Raw genomic sequence first — 25,913 nt, forward strand, 5'->3', positions numbered from 1 at the left:
GCGCACACCACTAGGTAGCCAGGCTGCCCATTATTCTCTAGCAGGTCCCCATCAGGGTCGCCTGAGCTTACTGAATGGAGACCAATTAAAAAAAAATAATTAAATAAATAAAAAAATAATAATAATAAAATAATAAAATAATAAAAATTAAAAAAAATAATAAAAATTAAAAAAAATAATAAAAATAATAAAAATAAAAATAAATAAAAATAAAAAATAAAAAAATAATAAAAATAAAAATAAATAAAAATAAAAAATAATAAAATAATAAAATAATAAAATAATAAAATAATAAAAATTTAAAAAAATAATAAAAATAAAAAATAATAAAATAATAAAATAATAAAAATTTAAAAAAATAATAAAAATAATAAAAATAAAAATAAATAAAAATAAAAAATAAAAAAATAATAAAAATAAAAATAAATAAAAATAAAAAATAATAAAATAATAAAATAATAAAAATAAAAATAAATAAAAAATAAGGTAAAGTACGGCAGTACAGGGTTATGGAAGAAGATGGGGAGGTGAAAGTAAGGGTAAGGGGATGTAGGTGAAGGCATACCCTAAACTGACAGTGGAGCGTATGCCCCATCAGGCGAAAAGGGGGGAGGGGATAACTCCAAATGGGTAGAAAAACCACGCAGCGAGAGTGCTCAGTGTGACTTATAATTTGCGTTGCAGTTTTCAAAACCATTGGAGCGTACCCAACCATGTGGGTGAGTTAGCAGGTAATCCTACCCTGGAGGTTCCAGGGTAGGATTACCTGCTAACTTTACAATCGATGTTGGTAAAACGGTCAAATAGAGATTTTTTTATTTCCGATTTGAGCAAGTCCCTCACGGGTTTGTATCCCTAGCATGAGTTGGTTGTAGAGTCCTGCGTCTAGCAAAGAGGTTTTGTGCATACTTCGTTAGTGATTTGTAGTGTTGTTCATCAGAAATGAGCAGGTGCTCTTCTCCTTGAGGTATGTGTTGGAGTCTGGTGTATAGTGTTCCTCGAAGATCGTCATAAATTGGGCTTTTATAAAAAAAATGGTCCCAATCTTCAATTTCCCCACATGTACAGTAGGGGTTATTGATGATTCCCAAAGGTAGCCAACTTATGATTTATAGAGCCGTGTCCAGTTACAATATATGTGCAGTAGAGGCCAGGAGAGAACCAAGGCGGCGACTTTGGATAAACAAGTTTGACGTCCGGGATGAAGTTCTTAGTTATTAGGCCCTTGTCCGTCTCTTCCCATCTTATCTGCCAGATTTGTTGTAGCACGGCAGCTAGTTTCTTCTTTTCTTGCTAACAGTCAGTGTAGATGTCGATGGTATGTCTAAAGACGGTAGCTGGGATGCCCAGTAGTGCAATAGCGCAATCCTTGATGGATAACTTCCAAGTCAAGTGGGAGGACACCTGCAAGAACCTGGAGGGCTGGAGAGCTTACTGCACAGCAGGTCCTGGTAATGACGAGCAACATAGTCCACTGGATTGTTTCTACTTTGGGTTTATTGCGAACAATTATTGCTCTATGGTACCAAATCCCGGATTCGTATGTAATAACAGGGTATCTGCGTGGTAGCACAGTGGTATCGCCACCGTTCTCCCCACACCGGGTGGAAAAGGCCCGGGTTCGAATCCCGTCGATGACGCGAGGAACTTTAGTGGGTGTTTTTTCACTCTGTGTCTGAGTTAGTCGATCTCAGGCGTAGATAGCAAGGATTTTTTCCCCCGAAACTGGGTTTTTTTTCCTTCCAGAAAAACAGGCAAATCGATCAAAGAACACACGCAATTTACAGACACGAATACGGGTTTATGTAATCATTTACGGGTAACGCTAATATATATATATATATATTTTTTTTTTTTTTTTTTTTTTTTTGGTAATAACAGGGAGGAACATAGCTTTATACAGGAGTTTGAGTGTTCTCCGGTTCAGTCCCCGGTCACACCTGCTTACTCGGACGATTAGGGCTTCATAAGTTCTGATTTTGACTTGAAGGTATGAGAGGTGCGGTAAGAAGGAGAGAGCTTCGAATTCAGGATAATATCCAGGCATCTTAGGGAGGTAACCAGCTTGATCGTTTTTCCTTATACCTTGATCTGAGGAGGCCTTGATATTTGCAGGGTGCCTTTGAGAAGTATGGGTTGTGTCTGCTGTGGGGAAATCGGAGCTTGTGTAGAGTCGCCCAGCCCAGTCCTGTAAGATCTGTCATGGTTCATTGCCAGTGCCCTCGAGAGCTGATCTGGTGTCCGCTGCGATGGAGATGGTAATGTCATCCAAAAATGCTTGGACAGTAACACGTCCCAGATCCAGGCCAGGTAACTCATCGATGACGCTGTTCTAGAGGAACGGGCCGAGAACCGAGCCCTGTGGGCAGCCTCTGTAGATAGACTTGGTGAGCTTTTGGTGAGGTGATGGTGATCTTCCTGTTAGAAAGGTAACTTTGCATACACTTGTATAAGTTGGCTGGTATGCATGCCAATCTTAGCCTGTGAAGAATGCTTGGCCACCAGAGCATGTCAAAGACCCCGTCAAAGTCAATGGTTATGAGGAGGAAATACTTGTAATTAGTGTTGGCTGCAGCTTGAGTTATTTGATAGAGAGCATCCTCTGTACAGCGTCCTGAACGAAATCCATACCATGAATTGGATTGTAGGCCAGCTTCTGCGTAGTGTGTTAGGAATCTGGTATGGAGGAAGCGTTCAAGTAGCTTGCTCAATGTGGACAGGAGGGCAATGGGCCGGTATGATTTAGGCTGTTCTGGAGGCTTCTATGGGTTTTTGGGTATTAGGTTTAGTTCAGCTATTTTCCAGCTTTCTGGGAAGGATCCCTGGGTTAGGCATTTTTTGAACAGGTTAAGCAGAAATTGCGGATTTACCTGGGCGGATCTTAAGTTAAACTGGAATAAAGTGAAACAACTGACACAGACACAAATATAATTTCAACGTGTTTAATATAAACACGTTTTAGGTTTCAGGCATGGGTTTATACGTTATTGCTGTTGATAATAAAGATTAATTTCACAAACAAGTTGTCGATGACAGATACACCCTAACAAGTATTATTGCCACATGTGGTACTCTCACAAATGCAGGAGTGGCCATAGCTCCTAAAAAGTCAAATCCATCAATCGTAGTGTATGATGTTCTAAAGCAGCACAAGTCCAACGATGAATTACTTGAGGATCTGTTCCAGAGAAACCTACTGGACCGGGGATTCTCCTGGGAGGAAGTTAAAGCTGAAGCCACTTTTAGGTTCGCAACAAAATCAAAATCCAGCTCTACACAACACAAAGTAATTAGCTTCTCCCCACGAATTTATAGAACCGTCCTCTCTACAGAAAGATTATTCCTTGGTTGCAGTGCACACAGGTTTTGTCCGTTTACAATTGTCACAAGGTGTTTCCTATGTCTGGGCTATGGGCATACCTCCCAACGCTGCTTCCACAAATCTCTATCCTGCGGGCATTGTGCCAGGAGTGGGCATGTCCAAGAAGTTAAAGCTGAAGCCACTTTTAGGTTCGCAACAAAATCAAAATCCAGCTCTACACAACACAAAGTAATTAGCTTCTCCCCACGAATTTATAGAACCGTCCTCTCTACAGAAAGATTATTCCCTGGTTGCAGTGCACACAGGTTTTGTCCGTTTACAATTGTCACAAGGTGTTTCCTATGTCTGGGCTATGGGCATACCTCCCAACGCTGCTTCCACAAATCTCTATCCTGCGGGCATTGTGCCAGGAGTGGGCATGTCCAAGCAGAATGTCCCCACCATGATGAAGAGCCTTCTTGTGTGAATTGTAAAAGGAACAGGCAAACACATAACCATTCTCTCCGGGATGTTTTATGCCCAGAATGCCAAAGGGCTCTGGAACTCGTAAGACTAAGGACCGCTGATGCCTAAACCAACAAGAAATACCGGTTGTATCCCCGCTCCAATACTGCCCACTCTTCCTGGAAGTCTAAGAGGAACCCCCGTATCTCAAACTAAATACCTGCGCATGATGCAAATAAATGGGCAAATTTCCCACACAGTTGCGGATGAAATACGCCAGGCCACTGCGAAGCATTCAATTGATGTTGTTTTGATTCAAGAGCCTTATGCTACAAGAATACAACCCCATCCAACCTCTAAATTCACTGGCTTTTCCATACACATTCGAGTCATTCAACCTGTCCCAGTGGACCCTAAAACATGTATAAATAGATATCTCGATGTCCTGGTTGTCCAGGGGCTCTGCAATCTGTTCTCCACCCGTATCCAGATTACATATACAGATCAATCATTCTATCTGATGTCACTCTACCGTCCTCCGTCAGGTAACATCAATGAAACACTAAACTTTTGGGAATTCGCCCTGAAATTTATTGCATCTGACTTGAAAGCAAAATCCCCCTTCCGCCACAGTGCCGTTGCTGATGGCCGTGACCAGCTTCGTGAGGACTTCGTCTTCAGCTAAAATCTTATTATCCATAACCAGCCTAGCCAATTCACTACTTACTCTAGCTCCACTGGTGAATCTAATATTGACTTAACCCTCTCTACAAAGGACCTAAGTCAGTCAGTTAGCTGCTGGGAGGTAACCCCAGATCTGATTGTTAGCGACCATAGAGCCATACTGTTCCATCTTGACTTGGTTCCACCGAGAAACAATAACAGAGCAAGGGCAACTGACTTCATCAGATTCTCTTCGAGAAACGTCAATTGGGAAGCATATGATAGCTCCATAGAAATGGACTTTCCAAATACAGACCCATCACAGATGGACTCGCTGAATGCAGAGGACTTGACCACCTTTATCCAGCACTCCATACTCAGAGCCCAATACAGGTCCTCAAGGAAGAAGGTGTTCCGCCCAGCAATCTTCCCGTGATGGACCCGGGAACTTACCATCCTTCGCAAGTCAGTCCACACTGCACGCAGGAACTACCAGCGACACTGTGATTGGCCAGCTCCTGATGTCGAACGTCTTCATAGGGATTATACCGCTAAAAAGAATGAGTATACCAAGGCAATTGCAGCCAGAAAGAGAGAAGTTTGGGCAAATTTCGTAAAAGAAACCAACCGTACAAATCCATGGGGCCTGGCATATAAGGTCTTGAGAGAGAGAACCTTCTCCCCGGAAATATTCAACACTGTTTCAGTAGACGCTCAGGAAACTAAGTCTTGGCAGGATTCTGCCAACCTTATTCTAGACAAACTGTTTCCACCTGATGACATCTCTGAGGATCACCCAGAACATTCAGCAATTAGAGCTGCCAACCGAAATTATATAGCAAAAGAGCAAGCCGATCCATTCATACTAGAAGAACTGGGAGCAGTCCTTAAAAACATTAATGCCAAAAAGTGTCTGGGCCTTGACCTAATAGAATACATCTTCATCTTCCGCTTTCACAAACTGCGGCCGCACCATCTACTCCTTCTCTTCAATAAATGCTTGGATGAAGGATGCTTCCCAAAAGAATGGAAGTTGGCCCTCCTTCGCCTCATCAAGAAGCCTCACAAACCACCAACAGACTCCCGCAGTTTCTGGCCTATTGCCCTGCTGGCTAACCTTGGTAAGGTCCTTGAGCGACTCATGGCTCTCAGGGTTGTCTCCCTGTTACAGATGCATGATTTGGTCTCTCCATGCCAGTATGGCTTCACCAGCAGCCACTGATCAAAAGTACTTCCTAGTTATCTCTGTGGACTTTGCCGGGGCGTTTGACACCCTCTGGTGGCCAAGCGTCCTGGCCCGGCTCCGGGAGACCAGCATGCCAGAAAATTTATATAACGTAATAAAAAGCTACCTGTCTGACAGACGTATCACGATAAACACCCCATATAGAACGCTTACAAGACAAATACACAGAGGCTGCCCACAGGGCTCTGTACTGGGACATACTGTGGAACATCACAATGGATGAACTCCTTAATACGGACATTGGTGAAGCATCCTCGCAAGCCTTCGCAGATGACCTCATCCTTATGGTCGCCGGAAACAGCAGACTACAACTTGAAACAAAGGCAAACCATGCCCTACAAATTCTTCTGAAATGGACCGAAAAGCACAATCTCAGGATCTCCAAAGAAAAAACTAATTCTATCCTCCTAAGGGGCTTCCTTGATCCGAGGAGACCCCCTCAGATCAAGATTGGTACCACCACACTGAGACTATCAAAAGAGCTCAAGTACCTGGGTGTAATACTTGACGCCACTCTTTCCTTTAAAACGCATCTCAACTACACCAGGAAGAAAATTAGGGGCTACACGGCCCTCATCACCAGGGTCGCAAAAAGGGACTGGGGGCTAAACAGCAAAACCCTCAAGCTCATATACAAAGCAGCCTTTATACCGATAGCAACCTATGCATCGGGAGCATGGTACTCTAAAGTCACCATGGCAGTAAACCACATGTTACTCGACTCCATTCACAGAGCCATGCTATTAGCCATCACACGGGCCTGCAGCACAGTAAGCACACATGCGCTGCAGGTGCTGGCTGGAACCCTTCCACTCGACCTGGAAGTGGCCAGAATCGGTATCCTCTATGAAATTTCTAAGGGGAGCGCCTGAACCTTCATGGGCTTCAATGCAGATCCCACTGCTAATCGAGCGACCGAAAAGAAAAGGCTCACTGCCCACCTCACGCAAATATGGCAATCTAGATGGGACAACTCTTCCAAGGGAGAGATCACTAGGAAATTTCTCCCCAACGTGGAGAAATTGCATCCGAAGGCCCCGCTGTGGTTCTCACCGGGCCTCTATACAACCTTTCTACTTACCGGACACGGAGCATTCAAGGCAAAACTCACAGCCCTGGGCATCACAGAGGACCCTGCCTGCTGCTGTGGAGAGTCTGAGAGCTGGCAGCATCTCATGTACGATTGCCGGCTCTACGATGACCTTCGCTGCCAGCTCATCTCCAGGATCACCTTCTTGCCCAGAGACAGAGAAAAGCACCTACTCGACAGTAAAGAGCAATACATTGCATTCTCCAAATTCGCAGAAGACCTCTACAAGAGGAGACGTACCCTCATTGTACAACAACCAAACCGTGACCAACAGCAATAAAACTAATTCAAGCTGAGAACTGAAAACGACAAAGTGTCATGACTGCCGCATCGTGGACCCTACAAGGAAACGGATTCTACCAAGAATAAAGGACACGGCTTACAACCATTAGAATGACTACAACCCTGGACTTTTCAAAGGAACACACCGACCTGGATCGTGCAGTTCACTGCCACCAAGCCATTTTGGCGAACAAAATCGAGCACCTGACTCGATTACTTTAAACCCAAACCCAGGCGGGAAGAGGGGAGACACCCTGTCCCCCCTCTCTCCGCCGACCCTCCTTTTCCTTCTGGTGAGGCATGGACATGCCTCACTGACCACCTGGGGACATCTACTCTGTCCCCCCCATACTTCTACCTTTACCCCCCAGCCTTCTGCCTCTCCTCCCCCACTCTATCTATACACGATGTAAACGCCCTACATCCTAAATTAATCAAATCAAAAATAATTTTCGCCCAGTCTCGGCCTATCATATCCACTGCCCTGCTCTTGCCGTTTGAATGCATGGACGCTTTGCGCTGTATGCAAACATTCAAAAATAAATTACAACTGCATGTGTGTATATATATATATACACACTTATATATCTTCAATTTTTTTTTTTTTTTTTTTAGGTCCTAGCTGCCGAAATCTCAGGAAATTAAGCGGCAGGACCTGCCAGAGTAACTTAAGTCAAGTGAGTTCCTGGTCTGCCTCCACGGGGCGAAAGTGGGGCAACGTTGGGCCTCAATAGGGGTCCAGCGGCTAAATGACCAGATGAACAACGGTACACGACACCACACAAATACAATTCCCACACACTTTTAAATCTCTGGCTTTTCCAGTCAACTGGTTCACCCACAATGTAAACTACGCGGAGATGGGGGAAACCCCTGGTGCCGTTGGACCCTAAACACACACACTTTATGGCTTCACCCGTGGAAGGTCATATGAAGAAGCTCTTTTCGATTTGGTCTTACATATTGAATGTTCTGAAGAAAAATTCCAATTGGCCATCTTAATAGACTTCGACACTGTCTGGTGGAACAGTTCCTTGTCACACCTTTGAACTGTCGCTTTCCCCCGGCAATTATACAGCCTCTTTCAGAATTATTTTTCCTACCAAGCAGTTATTCTGAAGTCAAAATTCCAGCAAGTCACCAGATCAATAAATCGAGGTTGTCCCCAAGGGTTTGTCCTGGAACCCCTCATATATTCCTCCAAGACTGGCTCTCCCACACCTTCAGGAATGCGAAAATTGTGGCTTTCGCTGATGATATCACAGTGGTGGCCTTCCGTGAATGCCCTGACAAGGGCATTCACGGAAGGCCATCAAAGAAAACGCAAACCAGGTCCTCAACGATTTCTGAACTTGGGCAGCACTTAATGAGTTGCATATCAACCCAACAAAAACTAAAATGATGCTAAAATGAGGCGCCCACCGCAGGTAAAGATATTTAATGCTCAACTGCCAATCGTCACCGAAACAAAGGTACTTGGGGTGATTATTGACCACAAACTCAGGTTTCTCCCACATCTTGTTAATCTAAGAAACAAAGTTAAGAGATTCTCAGGAACCATCATACGCATCTCTAAAAGTGATTGGGGACTCTCCAAAAGGTCCCTGCAGTTGTATTACAACGCAATATTTTCACCAATTGTGACCTATGCAGCCAGAGCCTGGTTCCATCGAGTAACTCTTGTAAAGATGCGAGACAAGCTTCGAACCATCCAGAAGTCAATGTTAGTGGCAATCTGCCGAGTGTGTAGAACGGTCTCCACTCCTGCCATTCAGGTCATTGGGTGAACACTTCCGCTCAATCTACATGTCATCTTCCGAGGGTTGTGCCTCCGAATTACGAGAATTATCCCAACAAGGATCCTCGACATTGAGGTTAATCTGGATGCTGACCCTAAGGCTGAGATGACCCGTTGCTACAACGAGCTCTTCAACATTTGGCAAACTCGATGGCATAACTCAACACTGGGCATTGTCACAAGAAGATTCCTACCTGATGTAACCTACACTGCTACTAAATCTGTACGGTCTTGGTTTACTCCTTCACTAGAAATGTCATACCTAATTACCGGACACGGATCCATGAATGAAAAATGACACCATCTAGGTCTCCACCCAACAGATCTCTGCCATTGTGGAGTCAAAGAGAACTGATTCGAGTGCATTATGTACGCGGATCTGAGACACGACCTTGTCAGCTGTACACAGATCTCTAGTGAGCATCTAGAGCTCTTCCTACCGAACCCTAATAACCTTCATGCACTGCAAACCTACTCAGCTCAAGTCTTTAAGCGCAAACGAAGGATTAACAAGTCCCCATTGGCCAACATCGATGACCCAGCAGTGAACTGAAACCGACCATGTACCACCCCCCCCCCGTCTTCTTCATGGGCTGTGGAGCTTGTTTCTGCGGTCTGTGTGTAGGACGGAAAACACTATCTCTCTCTTTTTTTAATTTTTTTTATTTACTTATTTTTTATTTCTTCCCATTTCTTTTTTTCTCTTCGCGTTCTACAATCAGAGCGGCTGTCATATGGTTTTTTTCCCCTCTCTTTTCTTTTTGCGTTCTTAAGGGTTGCTCTCACATTGCTGTTTTTTTTTAATATTATTTATTTACTTATTTTTAATTCTTAATTTTTTTTCTATTTATTTTATTTATTATTTTTTATTTATTATTTTTTTAAATTTTTTTAAATTTTATTTTTATTTTATTATTATTTTTTATTTATTATTTTTTAAAATTTTATTTTTATTTTATTTTTTTTCTCTCTATTTATTATTTTTTGTTTTGTTGTTTCACGTTCTACAGTAATATCACATTTTTAAATTTTTTTTTTTTTTTTTTATTATTTATTTTTTTTTCTTCCCATCTCTTGGCGTTCTTCTGTGTGGCTGTCACGTGGTTTTTTTTGTGTTTTTTTTCCCTCATCTCTTCTTATTGCGTTCTTCAGGGTTGCTGTCACACTGTCGTTTTTTATTATTATTTATTTATTTATTATCGTTTATTTTTATTATTGTTATTATTTTTTGTTTTGTTTTTGTTTGTTGTTTTGCGTTTTATAGTGATATCACTGTTTTCTTCTTTTTTTTTGCACCACGGGAAAATAATTTTTTTTTTTTTTTTTCTCTGGAGTCGGCGCATAGAGGAACCTGGCCCACCTTTTGGCAACATCAGGTGGGTCAGAGTCTCGTATTGAGACAGTACGTGTTTTGCTGGGATTGGCCCGCCTTTCCGTGGTGTGGACGAGTACCCAGAATCATCTGTCCAGGTGACTGATGCTTCTGGGTAGCCAAGAGGCCAGAACATAAGAACAGAACACACACATAATACACCCAAATCGATGTTACACACATATCTGGCCCATTTGTAGTGATACTGTTCGTCCCAGAGATACGAGGCCGAGTTGAACTAACATTTCAGGAGCCGCCCCTTACAAAAACACATGTCCACATGGCAAACAAGACCGCTCTTGAGATGGTGAACGGTTTTCCGGCGATCTTATTTAGCCATCTCAGGAGGCCATCAAGGCCTTCTTATGGGTATTCTACTCATAAGAAGGCCTTGATGTCGTTCTCGGGATCGGTGTAACGCATTTAAGGATGTATTGAATCATGAGATGAGGGCTTCGGAGACCGGTGAGTTCTTGTCTAGTGCTCCAGAGTGCTGCGTATGTCTTTTTTCTAATGTGTTCGAAGTGAGGTATGAAGTTTAATCCTTCATCCCATTTAAGGCCAAGGTCAACATGTGCGGGGGATTTTTGAACTCTGGTATTGTTCACAAAGATCGTAATTTTGTTTTTCTTCTTTTTGTTAGTGAAGGTCATTTGGTGATTGAGTCTTTTCTTAGCAGGGTCACAGAGTGCCTTTTCCTTTAGTTCTTAAATTAAGGTTTAATTCCTCTTCTCGGGACAAAAACTAGACATAGTATGCATAAAGCGTACTTGGAGTACTTTTCGCCATCGTCAGGTTGGGCCAGTTCCGTTATCAAAGGACGATTTTTCCATTCTGGGGCTTGCAATTCGGTGGATCCCTTTCTTATTCTTCTTCCTCCATTTTAGGACTATCAGACCGGACTCAGGTGGTAGTGGACCATTTGGTTTTCGTAACCTTTCGCATATACGTACTTAACTACGGCTAGTAGAAAACTCAAAACCCTTTTGGCCTACTCTGCTCGTACTCAGCTAATTTTCGCTGATCCAAACCCTTTTCTGCATTCTCCCCGTACACAGCTAGACACCACCGAAGCTTTACCCAAAAGACCGACTCAGTTTCCCGCTCCTCAATTCCTTATATACCAAATTATGTTCTCATTTCCCCCTCCCCTTATTTTTGTGTAATCCCCGATTAATCCTTTCTCCCTTGACGATCTAAAACCCTTTCTGTTCATTTCGCCGTGTTCGGTCTTTTCGAGGAAATCTGACTTGTCCTTCTTGGTCAAAGTTTCTGGGAAATTTCCGTTAGGCCCTTTCTTTACCCGTTTCTAATTTATTCAGTTATTTAGCGTATTTAAATAAATATTTGCTAAATCAAGGTAAGCTATATTAAGCTGTGGTATCCAAAAAATGTATATATATATTTTTTTTTCTTCTTCATTACTAATTAAGCTTACCAAGGTTTTTCCCGCAAAAAAGTGAGGCTTTTTCCTCCAGAAAAACAGGCAAATCGAGCAGAGAACGCACGCGCAATTTACAGCCATAATACGTATTCGGGTATGTGTAAGAAATTACGGGTGCCACTATAAAATAATAGTTTCAATTTGAATCTTCTTTCGGGGCATAAATAACTTTCCGAGGGACCCCGATGTTTTCCTCGAGGGCATTGTCAGTCTCTCTTCGGCCACCTTTGCACGGTGTTTGCGGCTTTTCGTCTTGACAAATTTATCGCAAAAAATTACAAATCCTACCGAGATGGCATCTTCGGCTATCTTACTGTATGTAAAGGACAGGTGTGCAAGTGCCGGTCCTAGTATGCTCATTAATTTTATGACAGGCTTAATTTAAGTCGTGCCTGTTTTAATTACGATTATTTTTATATTTTCATATTTTGTTTGTGATGGCCATTTTGTAGCTGAACTTTGTATTTCTGCGCTTGGTCACTCGCATAGTCAATGATTCGCAAGATTCCTCCGGTTATCTGTGCGTGGAATTCCAATTGCGCACCATTTAAAATAGAATCCTCGAAAAGAGATTTTTCGAACGAGTGCTTTCGCTTCATTTCGTGTATTTTCCACAAGAATTCATCGTCGCTCGTGGCTTTAACACCTTCCCATTAACGGGTAAGGGTTGCTTTTTAAGGTGGTTCGAAAGGCAGGCGTAGGACTTAATTGAACGTGTAGACAGGGTCGTGCAAATGGGGAAATGCGCAGGATGCAACGCATTCAAGTTCCGAAGGGGACTGAAGGCCCTCCCCCAAGACGTGTTTGGGGCCTCCCTAGGCGTTTTTAAATGGTTATAATATAATTATTACAAAAGAAAGGGGACAAAATGCAACCTTGCCCTGGATTGCGGATACCATTGCACGGTCTTGCGCGAAGTTAAGCGATCGGTGGGGAAGTTTGTGTTACGAATAAGCTCGGATCGATAAGTGATCAGAGTGAGACCGCCTAAGATCGAATGTAGAAGAGAGAGAAAATAATCTGGAACAAATTGCGTTGGCACTAATTGCTTCATAAATAAATAATAGAGAATGAGACCAGAATCAGTTTGGCTCAACTTGTTGGGGGATCGGAGGTAGTACAGTGACACACGATTGGGTGAATGACACATTGTGCAGTTCTCGTTGACACAGCGAGAGACAAAAACATCGCATTGACGAGAGAATGGAGTTAATAGAGTAGAAAGCAACAGTGTGTTCGCTAATCCGCATCTGTTCGGATTGCTATTGATGGCGCACCCGCGCTGCAATCTCCCGATTAACATCGGCCCGTTTCCTACGCCACTTATCGCCGATAAATAACGGTGGCGTTGACCCACAATGGCGAACAATGGCCGTCTCATTATGCCGTCAGGCAGCCCGGCGTACCGAGAGCGAAAACAAGCCGGCGTTTGACCAGGATGTTCCCCTCCTTCCTCCATTTCGCGTCGAGCGAGTTTCGCTACAAAAATGGGTCACCGCAGTCGAAGACAGGAGCGGGAGCAGTCGTGTCACATTGGTCGGGGCAGGGAGAGAGAGCGAACACTATTAAAGTCCGCTTAGAGCGACGGTGTCCGAAATGAAGTGTCCGTCAACCAGTGTCAGTTGAAGTCGACCACTGCGGAAGTGATGTCGAATCTCGCAACGTCTGACCACAGTAAGTCCCTCTTCATTTTCGTTATATTCGCGGCTCTCTTGTTATGTGTGTGTGTGTCAGGGTCGGAGTTACACATAAGCTAAACGAGCTATAGCTTAGGGCCTCGCTCCATCTTAAAAAAAATCCTTTTTTTTAATATTGTCACAAGTAAGAGAGGAGGGCCTCATAAATGTTATAGCTTTGGCCCACAACAAGTTTAAATCGGACCCCGGTGTAGGAGATTTATCGGGAAATTTATGAATTTAGCAGGACGAGTCAGAGGCAATTGACACTCTTCCTCAGTATATGGGTTACTTGTGGTTTGTCACTGGGTAATAGTGTCATAACTCCATCCACGTGACGTTTCCTGCAGTTTCTGCCGCGTACACTTTTGAGCCACACAACTCCTCTACCTCAATCGCTGCTCTGAACACAATCCAGCTCGATTGTATTCCCGAGAAACGTGTTTACTTGGCGAACTTCATCGTCTACTCTCGTTCGAAGGGAAGCCTGTTGTCCTGGGGGTCCCGATGATATCGTCGATTCCGAAGACATCGATGCTCCCGGTTATAAGTTTAGTTGGTGTTAGGATGTTTAGGGCAGCAATCCGCAATTTCCATCACGTGTCTAAATTCGAGTATACGATCGATCTAGAAATGGTATTCGATTCCAGTTATTCTATTAAGCCATTTAAGGAGTGCACAACGTGGCTGAGTTAGTCGGGCGAGGGGAGCGTGATATTTTCTTACGGAAACTCGGGTTTTTCGTCCAGCAAAGAGAAAATCGACCTCGGAACACACGCAATGTACAAACAGCATGTACGGAACAATATGGCCTTAGACGCTGACTCCTAAAATCTAACATTTAAGCATCCCAACCCAAGAAATTTTGCTGAGGTGGGTTTTGGGCTCTGAGGATCGGATGATGGAGGCGTAGCAGCCACATTGCTGAGTAGGTCTTCGTTTTGGTGACGCTTAATGCTCCTGAAATGCGAGTCCCTCGTACCACGTTAAGCCTAAGTCCGTACGCATAACGACAGGTTCCCCCCCCCCCCGATATAGATTTCTAGGTTATTCCATTTGTAAAGATAATTTGTCCTCATTAAGTTCTAAACTGATCGAACCCAGATACGTTTCTAGTCGTTGTATTTTTAATTGGCCACTTAATTGATGGTAGCTGCTCGATGAGGATTAGATGATGTTGCGTAGAATTTAATGTCATCCGCATAAGACAAAAAGTCCTGTTGTGATGCAGGAAGGGGTTGTAGCGAACAATAAGGGGCAAGGACTCCTTTCTGTGGTACTCCAAAGTGATCAGGCACCTATACTGATAGTGGAGTACCTCGGGGGGGGGGGGGGGGGGGTTCTTTCCCCTTTACTGTTCGTTGCAGCTCTTGAACCCTTCCTTGCTTCCAGATTCGTATAGCATCACTTGTAAGGTTCAAATAATTGTCCGTGAGATATATGAATGCATCAATACTGATACGGTCATCTGCCGCTTTCACATTGAAGAAGGCCACATCAAGTTGCGCTCGGTCGCTCAGAGGTCTTTGTATTCTTGTGTGTCAAGAGTGTTGGTACTAGTAGTACACCTGCCTTCGATTGCCGAGTGGAGGCAGGGAGGCCCGTGGTTGAAGCAACGTTCTGTTAATGCGGGGTTTTATTTTTGGTTAAAATAATATGATGATATAATATACAGTGGTCGACAAAATTAACAGAACACGCAGAAAACGTGTCGAAATTCGTTCAGCTGGTGGTGAAACGGGACAAAATTTGGTATGGTGGTGTACCGTAGAATAAGGATGAAAAAATGAGGAGTCAGCGAGAAACTTCGAACAGGTATAAGCGACATTTATAGGGGTGGTTTAAAAATTACCAAAAGGTCGCATTACAGAAGTTGATACAAGACCTTGAAAATATGGTCACGTGACATCAGTACAGCATATGATCCCCTCTAACGTCTAAACATGCCTCACAGCCAGTGTTGAATCCAGAACGTTTGCACCGGGGGGGGGGGAGAGAATGTAAACTGCGGGAGTACATGCCGGGGGGATACGTATAGTATTTTTTATTATTATTTAACATTTACAACATATGTATATATATGTTACAAAAAAATCTGTACTTTTATATTTATGCATACATATAAATTTAAAATATGCTTAAATGTACAGATTATGCATATTTATATTTATGCATATTTATGAATGTTATAAAAAGAGGATAAGAAAGCAAAATAGGAAACAAAAGGAATTATTTAACATCTAAATACTAAAGTCAGTTCACAAAACCACATTACTGACAATAATCGCAGTTTAATAATATGAAAAGCGCCGATTAAAATTCGAAAAAAAAATCATACAAAATATAATCAAACATGCGAGTATTATAACAATATTATCCTTCTTTGCTTTTTCTTAGCATGTGTATCAATCGCTTCATTTATTAATTTTTCCGACAACTCATTCGGGCCCTCTAAGCTTATCTTCGCGCAATCTTTCAATATTACAATACAGATGCGTATTTAATAAAAAGGTTATAAAATGTATTATTTATAGGCCGTGACCAAACAGTCTAGTTTGCAGTACACAAAGGAAGAATTAGCCACAAGTACGCTCGTGCTGTGAAAAAAAAAAAACAAATAAAGGGAATGTGAAAACAATATTGCGGAATTGCTGACGATTGAATTAGTGGCTGCAGTAGACACCTCTCTCTTGCACAGACATTTAGCCTTTCCCTGAAAGCCGCATGATATTTTATAATACAATAGCATCTGTCAGGAACCAATTCAGGCTGACCTATTCGCGGCCTGCATCTTGTTTGTGATATACAGTATATCCAAAAAAGAATTAGTCACAAGTAGACCGTTTGTGTGAAACATCAAGAGATAGTTCGTGTGAAAATAAAGGGAACCCGAAAGCCATAAAACGAAAATGCGGACACTTGAAACAGCGACTTTTAGTTATAATTTGTGCAGCCAGAAATATTTCCCGTTTAATTATTTTGAAATTTTCGTGTCTTTTGAATTTTAGTGATTTATTTTCGCCGTGTACGACCTAACGAATACCGCACTTAGTCGATGTGATTTTTCGTGTTATGTTTATTTGGCACAAATTTATTGAATTCGTGTTTTATAATTACAACATTGTATAAACTGATAATATAGCCCCTAAACAAAGCAGTAAGAAGAAAATTTTAATTAAAAATAAACAAAAAAATAATGTGGCGAAAATTTCAACGTCCGAAATCTTTGAATGAATGTTAAAATAAAAATTATTATTTTTCACCTTGGGGGGGATTTTATTCCACCGAGAGTGAAACTCACCTCCTGGATTCAATACTGTTCACAGCAGTGAACCATAAGTGATATAAGAGTGTCTATAAGATTCTGTGGCTGCAAATCCCATTCTTCCACCAGCGCAGACCTTAGCTAACGAAGTGACTGAGAAGCTGGCTGTCTGCGTGCCACACGATCGGATTTAAGTCTGAGGATCGTGCTGGCTACGGCAGTCCATTTAAGATTCCAGTAATGCTAAAGGCCACAGCTTTATCCGTGGCTCTCAGATTCGATGTTGTACTATTAACTGGGTTGGAGTTGAATACCATAAGTTAGTATAAACAATAAACATAACGCAACGCAAAATTTGAAAACTTTCAATTTGGCCACTTGACCCCAACTGAGAAGAATCTACCTAGATACTTCATATCTGTAGATCTTAATCGGGTGTGTTCCGTATCTGCCACAAAGAGGCGGGCCGCTACTATCTAGCATTAGAGTACTCCGTCTTCTAAATACTTCGCTGACAAAGTCATTAAAATATGTGACGATCTGTGAACGGAACCCAGAGTCGCTCTTTCTCTGATATCCTAACTGATCTTTCAAATTTAGATCTAATGTCCAAATAACAATCCAACATAACATGTTCAGATGTTTCCGGTTCAACACTGACACATGACCCCCTCCTCACGTAATCTTAACAATGACAATTTATATGCCAATCCATGTCCAGTAATGAGGCTTGTGGCATGAAAAACAAATTGAAGCCATGTTTTTAACTTTGGATTGATAATTTTATTATTGGGGGAAAACATAAAGGTCTAACGGTCTTTTTTTCTTTGCATTTTTCCAATCATCTCGCCACATATCCATTATATTTTCTCAGATTTCGAATCAACTTTAGAATAGTTCCTATTTTCCTCTGCGCAAGATGTTACGCCCAGAATAGTCCTTCTAATATTGTTTTCTGTAATATAATAATCCAGCCAGCAAACGCCATACTGAACAAGAAGCTTTCCAGAAATAATCTGTAATGCTTCAGAGGAGACAGTTCAGAATACACGTGTCAACCCAAGAAGAGCAAATCTCTGAGCTTGAATCAAATATTGATCAAAGCTTGTGTGGTGTAAACGGAACTTTTTATTATTATTATTTGAAACGTGTGCTTTGATCCCGATGGCTGTTTGGGTGGTTATTGTCACCTCTTCGGCGGGTAGTCAGCACGGTCAATGGAAGTCGAAAGCGCTGCGCAGAAATATTTGCGCCACCGAGAGTACAGAGCGATGAAAACAAATGCGTGTGAATTAACTTTGCTCTTCGCTGCGCACGCTGTTGATGATTTCGCGTGTGGTTATGGCTAGTTTCATTCCACCTGCACTCAACTGATCAACTTAAATAAACTGATGATAATAACTGGAAGCAGTTTATTGTATCGTTTCATCTGCCTAATCTGCAAATTCGGCTACGTTTTGTTCCGCTTTTAGAAAACCCGGCAGGGGCAGATTTATCAGCAAAGGAAGCAGGCAAGTATTCGACGGTCACCGCATTTTATTGAGACATCGAGGGGGGGGGGGGGCATCGGCTTAAGGGCAACCGCGATGGCGTACACCCACCCGAATATACTTGTAAGTGAAATCGATCTGCAGCTCGTCTGCTGCATCCAACACTCCCCCATATCCCGAAAATGTCCAAAAATTGCTTGGAAGATATTGAGGACCGTTCCCAAATTATTTCACGCGATTTTTAACTTTTTTTGAATCAACAGCGAGTAGCACTCGGCAATAAACTTTGATCCACCATTACTTGAGGTCCTTGAGGTTGTCACAGACATTCTCTCAGATTTGCCAGACAAGCTGCACTTGCTACCTGGGAGTCTAAAATGCTGATGGAACTGATATTCGGTCAGGTCAAGTGGACCCAATTTCGGCGAAGTCCGGACGGTATGCAACAGCCAAATCCTCTGCTTGCACCTTCACGATGGTGGGACTGTTAGTAATCCTGGGTGGTCACCCTCCATGCTCAAGTACATGGTGGGTGACCACCCAGGTGTGAATCAACGTAAGCAGGGGTCGAGGTGTGGCGCCCACACCACATGGAGGAACGCCGCCCCTCTATGTTACCAGGCAGTACTAGGTGGTAGATGACTCTCATCAACCGGTGAAATACCACCACTTTGCTTATTGGAGGCTTGAAGTGGTGGAACCCATGTTTAGTCTCTAGAGCTATGTTCCGTTCAATCCTTCCCTATCTCTTCCATCATTAGTATCATTGATGACTTTTGAGGTTATGATGAACGTCGTGGCAAGATCCAATATTCCTTACATTTCGAGGGTACAGCTCTAAAACGGTGTTCGCAGGCCGGCCGCTAGTTAGTACATCGGACAAAACCTAATGGTAACTCATTAGGAGGCTTCCGGATCAGCTAGTGTATAATCTTGCTACTTCTACTCTGCCAGAGAGTGACTGGAGGGGGTCCGAGTAGTGTGTATGCGGGGAGCATTGTCGAGGCCACGTTATGTCAAGGATCTCGGTATACCCTTACCATGTGTACGCCATATCCAAAAATTTCATTACTTCATACAGCATGTCCCACCCACTTTTTCTTACTATTGAATAAACCATGAATTGTCAAACTAATAGAGCAAGCTTATCTGCGAAAAGATCTAAACCTCCCAAGGACTTCCTAATTCATTTCACAAATATACGTGGTTTCAATTCTAATCTCAACGATGTCCATTTCCACTTGCAGTAAAAAGTGTAAAGCGTGTTTAGGGTCTAACGTCACCAGGGGTTTCCCCCATCTCCGTGTAGTCTACATTGTCGTGTGTTACAGAACACTGTAAAGGCCAGAGATTTAAAAGTGTATGGGTATTGTTGGATGTAGTGTCGTGCACCGTTGTTCAACTGGCCATTTAGCCGCTGGACCCCTACCGAGGCCCAACGTTGCCCACACTTAGCCCCGTGGAGGCAAGCCATTGAGACCAGTATTTTTAAATAAGTACTCTGGCAGGTCCTGCCGCCTAATTTCCTGGGATTTCAGTGGCTAAGACCAAAAAAAAAAAAAAAAAAGGGGGTGCGCTAGAGTTATACAGTGTGGAATTAAGAATTTTGGGTGTAGGGCTAGGATAATTTTGACATGGGATGAACGCTAGTTGGAAAGCTAGAGGGGCAGGGGAGACTGAAGACTGGGGGGGGTGAGAGACAGAAGTATAGGATCGATAGAGTAGATGACCCAAAAATCAGTCAGGCAAGCCCATGCCCCACCAGAAGGAAAGAGGGGGGCTGCGGGGAGGAGACAAAGGAACCTTCACCTCCTCCCCGCCAGGACAGGGGAAAAACAGGGCCGTGCAAGGGAGCACGGGTTCAGGATCACCACGTGGCATTGGCAGGAATGCTGTGTGAAGTCATAGTTGGCAGAGTCCAGTCCGAGAACGTCAAATTCGAGTAGTGCAATACTGGGATACATAGGTCCCGTCCAGGTGGTGAAGTCATTTCAGTAGTGAGCTGCATCCACTTGCAGTCTACCAAACTCCATATACTTTTTCTGACAGAAACTCAGTTATCGGTTGATTCAACTACTGCTCATCTCAATTGCCCAAATTATTCGCTATATGCTCAAGTACCACCTTTCGCCTCAAAGGTGGTACTTGTGCATTTGTCCGTTCTGATATTCCCTGTCAGAGACTTGGCAATTTGGAATCTCCTCTCTTTGATCTTCTCTGGCTTAAAATCTCTCTACCTCATTGTGTCAAATTAATCTGTTGTCTCTACCGTTCTCCCAACTCCACTAATCACTTGGAGCTCTTTGACTTCCTCTCTTTACAACTTGAATTTCTCCAGTCCAACTTTCCTAACAGTGAGGTAATTTTCCTTGGTGATTTTAATGTTCACAACTCCAGCTGGCTTCCGTTTTCTAGTCACACCGACCCAGCTGGTCGAGATGCTGAGGCTTTTGCAATTACTAATGACCTTGCACAGATTGTTAATTTACGTACAAGAATACTGGGCAATCCTAATCATACAGCCAGTACGCTTGACCTTTTTCTCACAAACAACGCTTCTAAGTACACGGTCTAAGTGAGAGGTCCTTTAGGCACTTCAGATCACAACTTGGTGATTGTCTCTTCTCCAATGGAACCTTTATCTCATGGCTATTCCCAACCTCATGTTGTTTGGCATTACAACAATGCAAAATGGGATGACCTGCGAGACTCCTTTTCTTCTTTTCCTTGGTCGGATTACTGTTTCAAGACTTCTGATGTCAACGTTTGCTCAGATCGTGTTAGTGAAATTATTCTTGCAGGAATGGAACCCTTTATCCCACACTCCACTTTAAAATCTCGTCCTTTATCTGAACCTTCGTTTTCCAATAAATGTGCTAAGGCTGTTCAAGAGAAGAATGTTGCATATCGTAATTGGCTTGTTTTTAATTCTTCAGTTTCATTTTCTGCGTACACCAAAGCTCGCAACAATTGTAAAGCAGTTATTAATCAGTCCAAACTAGAGTTTGAACAGGCTGAGAGTAGAAAACTTGCTTCTTGCCCAAATGGTAGCCGAGCATTCTGGTCTCTTGCCAAAGCTATTGGCCGCAACTTTTGCCCATCTCTGCTCCCACCTCTGTCAAACCAGTTGGTTCTGTTGTCACTTCAGCCAAGGATAAAGCTGACCTGCTAGCATCCCATTTTTCTTCCAACGCATGTATTAATGAACTTGGTAAAACACCTCCCACCATTCCCAACACGCTGCATTCAATGTCTCCTGTGGTCTTCCGTCAAAAGGATGTCAGAAGGATTTTGACGAATCCTGATGCTAAGAAAGTTCCAGCTCCCGATGATATTTCTCCACTTGTTCTCAAAACCTGTGCTCCTGTTCTTTGCCGCCTTTTTTCACTTTCTTATTCCAAAGGTGTTTTTTTTTTCTGCTTGGAAATTTGCTCATATTCAGCCAGTTCCTAAAAAGGGTGACAAATCCCTCCCATCCAATTATCGTCCCATTTCTAAAGTAATGGAGAAATGAATTAACCGCCAACTCTTAAACTACCTAGAAACCTTCCGTCTGATCAACGATCATCAGTATGGATTCCGTCAGTGTCGATCCACTGGTGATATTCTGGCTTATGTTACCCATTTATGGACTAATTCAATGGAAAGGTTCGGTGAAACACAAGTAGTTGCTCTTGACATCTCAAAGGCTTTTGATCGTGTTTGGCATAAAGGTCTTCTAAACAAGCTTCCATCTTATGGTTTGCCAAATGTTTTTAGTAATTGGTTATCCAGTTTTCTTTCTGATCGCTCACTGAGGGTGATGGTAGATGGCTCTCTGTCTTCTAACTTCTCCACTAATGCCGGTGTCCTCCAAAGTTCAGTTCTTTCCCCCACTTTTTTTCTCTTGAATATCAATGACCTTCTTCCATTGACTAGAAATCCTATCCATAGTTTTGCCGATGATAGCACATTGCATTCAACTTTCCATTGTGGGAAACCTTGTCCTTCTCAATCAGCTTCAACTTCTCTAAAATCTGCTATCAATTCCTTAAATGCCGATCTTCAGGTAATTTTCGAGTGGGGCAAAGACAACTTAGTTGATTTCAACCCTTTTAAAACTGTCTTGTCTTATATCTCGCAAAAAGGATTCTTCTGCCCGTATGCTTATCTTTGGTGACACTCCGATTTCTAGGCAAAATGATATATCTCTTTTGCGGATTAACCTAGCTTATATCTCTCTTGGCACAAGCACATTACAAATATTGCTTCCTCTGCATCTAAAAAACTTGGTTTTCTCTTTCGCTCTCAGCGTTCTTTTCTTCCAAACAGCTGCTCACTCTGTATAAATCGCAAATCCGCCCTGCCATGGAATATTGTTCCCACATCTGGGGTGGTGCCCCCAAAACCTCTCTCAGGCTTCTTGATTCCATTCAGAAGAGGGCAGTTAGGTTAATTAATGATTCATCTCTAACAGAGTCTCTCCACTCGCTTTCTCATAGACGCACTGTTTCTGCTGCATGCCTCTTCAACAGATACTTCCATGGGCACTGTTCTTCTGAATTGGCTTCTATAATTCCCCCTTTCTCTTTTAAAACAGTCCGAAGACATCCAGCCAACATCCATTTACTGTCCAACTTCAAACTCACAACCAACTTTTCATCTTTCTCGTTTATTCATTCAACTGCCGTTTTCTGGAACAACCTTCCTTCTTACGTATTTCCTGAAAATTACAGTCTACAGAATTTCATGTGTAATATCAACAAATATCTTCTTTCATCTTCTCAACCCGCACCCTAAGTACTATAGGTTCTAATACTTCTCGTGTTTGGGGTTTACATAAAAAAAAAAAAAAAAAACTACGAAACAGAAACTGAGCCCTCCCCAACTGTTTTTTGTACTTTCGTTCCTTTATATTTAGATACTCCAAAAGATAATTCGAAACTCAAACTCGCTCTGGCATTTGAAGCAACGTCATTGATGCTGGCTGTGGAGGATTGTTTCAGCGGGTTCTACTACATAAGGAGTGTAGAAGGGTTGGAGACGTTGTATCAGTTGTCTTCTTAGAGGTTCATTTTCAGATTGCTTCATTCTTTCTGAGAGAAGACCAGAAGCATTTTCAAATGCTCTTCGTATTCATTAAAATTAACGTGCGATTTTCTGATTTTGTCTGGGTTCAGTTCCTATGGAGACAGGAGGAGGAGGAAAAATGTTTATAATTTTTTTTTCGCAAAGTGACTTCAGAGGAAGTGTATGTTTTTTTTGTTGTTTAAACTCGTGTTTTCCATTCAGTTGCACGCGCAGTACAGTGATCCTCGTTGTTTTAGCGCCTCAGCCCAAATTCTAGAGAAAACGAAAACTGATTTGAAACTTCAAATCAGTTAGAATCGTACGGTGGCGAGATGTTCCACGCAAACTGCCGTTAGAGCTTCCTCGTGCATTAATGAACTGGAGATTATCGTTCATGATCCAAATTGGATCAGCATCTGACATTGATACCGTATCAGCAACATTATTATTATCATCTATTTATTGACTATACTTTCCGATATTAGTAATAAAATGGCATAACGATGCAAGGAAGCCAAATTATTTTGCATCTCTCCCCAAAAAAGTCCCTCATATTATTTCCATCGTCAAAAAGTGCCGCAATGTTTTTTTTTTTGAATTTTCCGCCTCGGCCACCCTTCGCGGGCAACTTCTTCCAACGTTCCACAAACACCTGCCCGAAGGTAAACTTCATAACGGTTCCTCTTCGCCGATCACTGAGAATGTTCACCTTGGTTCATTTTACTGCACCCTCTTATACACTTCGCTCAAATGCCGCCCTCCTCAAGAAGGTGTGTGGCTGTTAAGTTCGTAGACCACATTTTTTAAGGTTAAGTTCCTCGTACGGATAATGCTTCGCGTTCTTTACTGATTTGGCCGCCTTTCTTTGCACCTTCTGAAGCAGTGTGTATCTTTCTTTAGACGCAGCCACGACACCTGGATGCAGTATATCGAGTGTAGTCACGCCATCATCTGATGCCAAAATAATGACATCTTCTCGTATTTACGAAACCTCGAAAAAGCGCAGATAGAAAACAGGCGGCAAGAAGTGCCCTTTGGCGCCTTCTTACACTCCAGTTAAACGTCCCGTTCTTTTTTGTATCGTAATCCTCAGGTCTTTCTCGTCCTTTAAATCTTCTCCCACCCCCAACAACTGTAAATTACTTCTGTTTGTTTTGCTTTTCCCCGGGTACTATACTTTTCTACCATTTGGTGTCATTAAACTTCAGCTGCCATTTTTTCATATCACGCTTTTGAAAAAATGAAAAAAAAAAAAAAAAAAAACGTTCTTATTACTGATGGTTGTGTGTGTGGCTTTCTTTTCGTAGGTCATCTTCAAACGAAAACTGGATGCAGAGCGAAATCCATTCTCGATCTAACCGGGATAGAAAGAGAGGAATTCCATCTAGAATTCTGCAACTTTCGTGCGCGCATTTGCTATTAGAAATCGAGATTGCAACAAACAAGAGTAGAGAGAGAGTGTCCTCTTGGTGCAGTCACGAGGTATAGCCCAATCACATTTGCGTTTGTCAATAAGAAATTTCGCTTTAAGAAAATTGCTTTCATAACAGATTTGGGATTTTGTTTTTGAGAGATTTAGTAATCTCGCCTTAAGATGTGGGGCGCTGAGCATTTTGAGAGATTGACAGAGCGGGGATCGGTGGCATCCTTTCGAAAATGATGCGCCTCTTCTCTCAAAGTGCAGCGTCGACTCGCCCGCTGTGCGAGGTGCGGGCATCACTTTAAATTCAGAAATTTCGGAGAAGTGCGCAGAGTGAATAAAGCTCTTTGGGGAGCATTTTCAACAAAGTCCGCTTCGAAATTAAATCACAACGCCGACACGCCGTTTGGTTTTGTTGCAACAACCCTTGATAAAATTGTTGGGAATCGTTTGTGGGGTGCCCAAGATGTTTCGGGGTGAGAAGACCCGTATTGATGTTGGCGGCGGGGCCTGATCTCGTCAGTAACGAAGCCTGGAATACGCGTGGACTGCTGGAGTCGATTCTCTCGTCTGGCCGACTGCCGTTAGGGGATGAATGCATCGAGGTCGCCCATTCTTACGAGAAGCTGTTCTGTGGTCACGCTGTCGCTGCAACACAAGGTGGCGATGCCTCGTCTTTCTTCTTCCTTTGTGCTCCTAACTTCGCTGTAAGCAGCCGTCTATGTCGACCCAAAGCAACCCTCGGCTTCGTAATGCTATTTTAAGCGAAGTGACCGTGAAATACCGCCGGTCCGCCCCTTCCCTTTTGAGGGAAAAGGCGAAGGTTCGTCTTCTGAAACGCGAATGAAAGCCCCATTCTTCCCTCGTGCATTGTGCGCCCTCCAGCGTGTGCCAATTCCGATTGTCTCCGCTTTCTTTGTGTGCCGATTCAGCGATGCGCATCGACGCTCTTTTGAGTGGGCCGGGGGAACTACGAAACGCAGAGCATCGTGCTAAAAATGATAAGAAGGTCAGTAGTGCAGTCGGCAAAATTAGACGTTGCAATTAGCGCACGAGGCGGCGTAAGCGGGGTGCTCTTTTCAGCGGGCATCGTTGTCGATGTTACTCTCCCCAGCCGAGTCCCGTAATATCGACGACTATTCTTCCGTAATACGCACCATCCTTTCTTTCTTTCTTTCTTTCTTTTTTTTTTTTTTTTTGCACAAAGTTCCAACTTTAAAAAAAAAAGTAAATTCCAGTACCTACAATTTTGAGGCAGGGTACATTTTCATCTTTCTTTTTTTTCTACCACTAAAATTTCATCCACCGGAAGTCGAGTATTACACGCGGAAGGAAACTAAAAAGTAACAGTT

General features: G+C 42.7%; 1 pseudogene; it reads left to right on the forward strand.

The window, feature by feature from the left end:
- Positions 1–3,410: 3,410 nt before the first annotated feature.
- The window catches only part of LOC150081142 (alpha-enolase pseudogene), a 30,172-nt pseudogene continuing 7,669 nt past the window's right edge, over positions 3,411–25,913 (forward strand).

The sequence above is a fragment of the Mastigoproctus giganteus genome, chromosome 9, assembly GCF_048544385.1.
Source record: "Mastigoproctus giganteus isolate SK-2022 chromosome 9, ASM4854438v1, whole genome shotgun sequence".
In the NCBI taxonomy this organism is placed as follows: Eukaryota; Metazoa; Arthropoda; class Arachnida; order Uropygi; family Thelyphonidae; genus Mastigoproctus; species Mastigoproctus giganteus.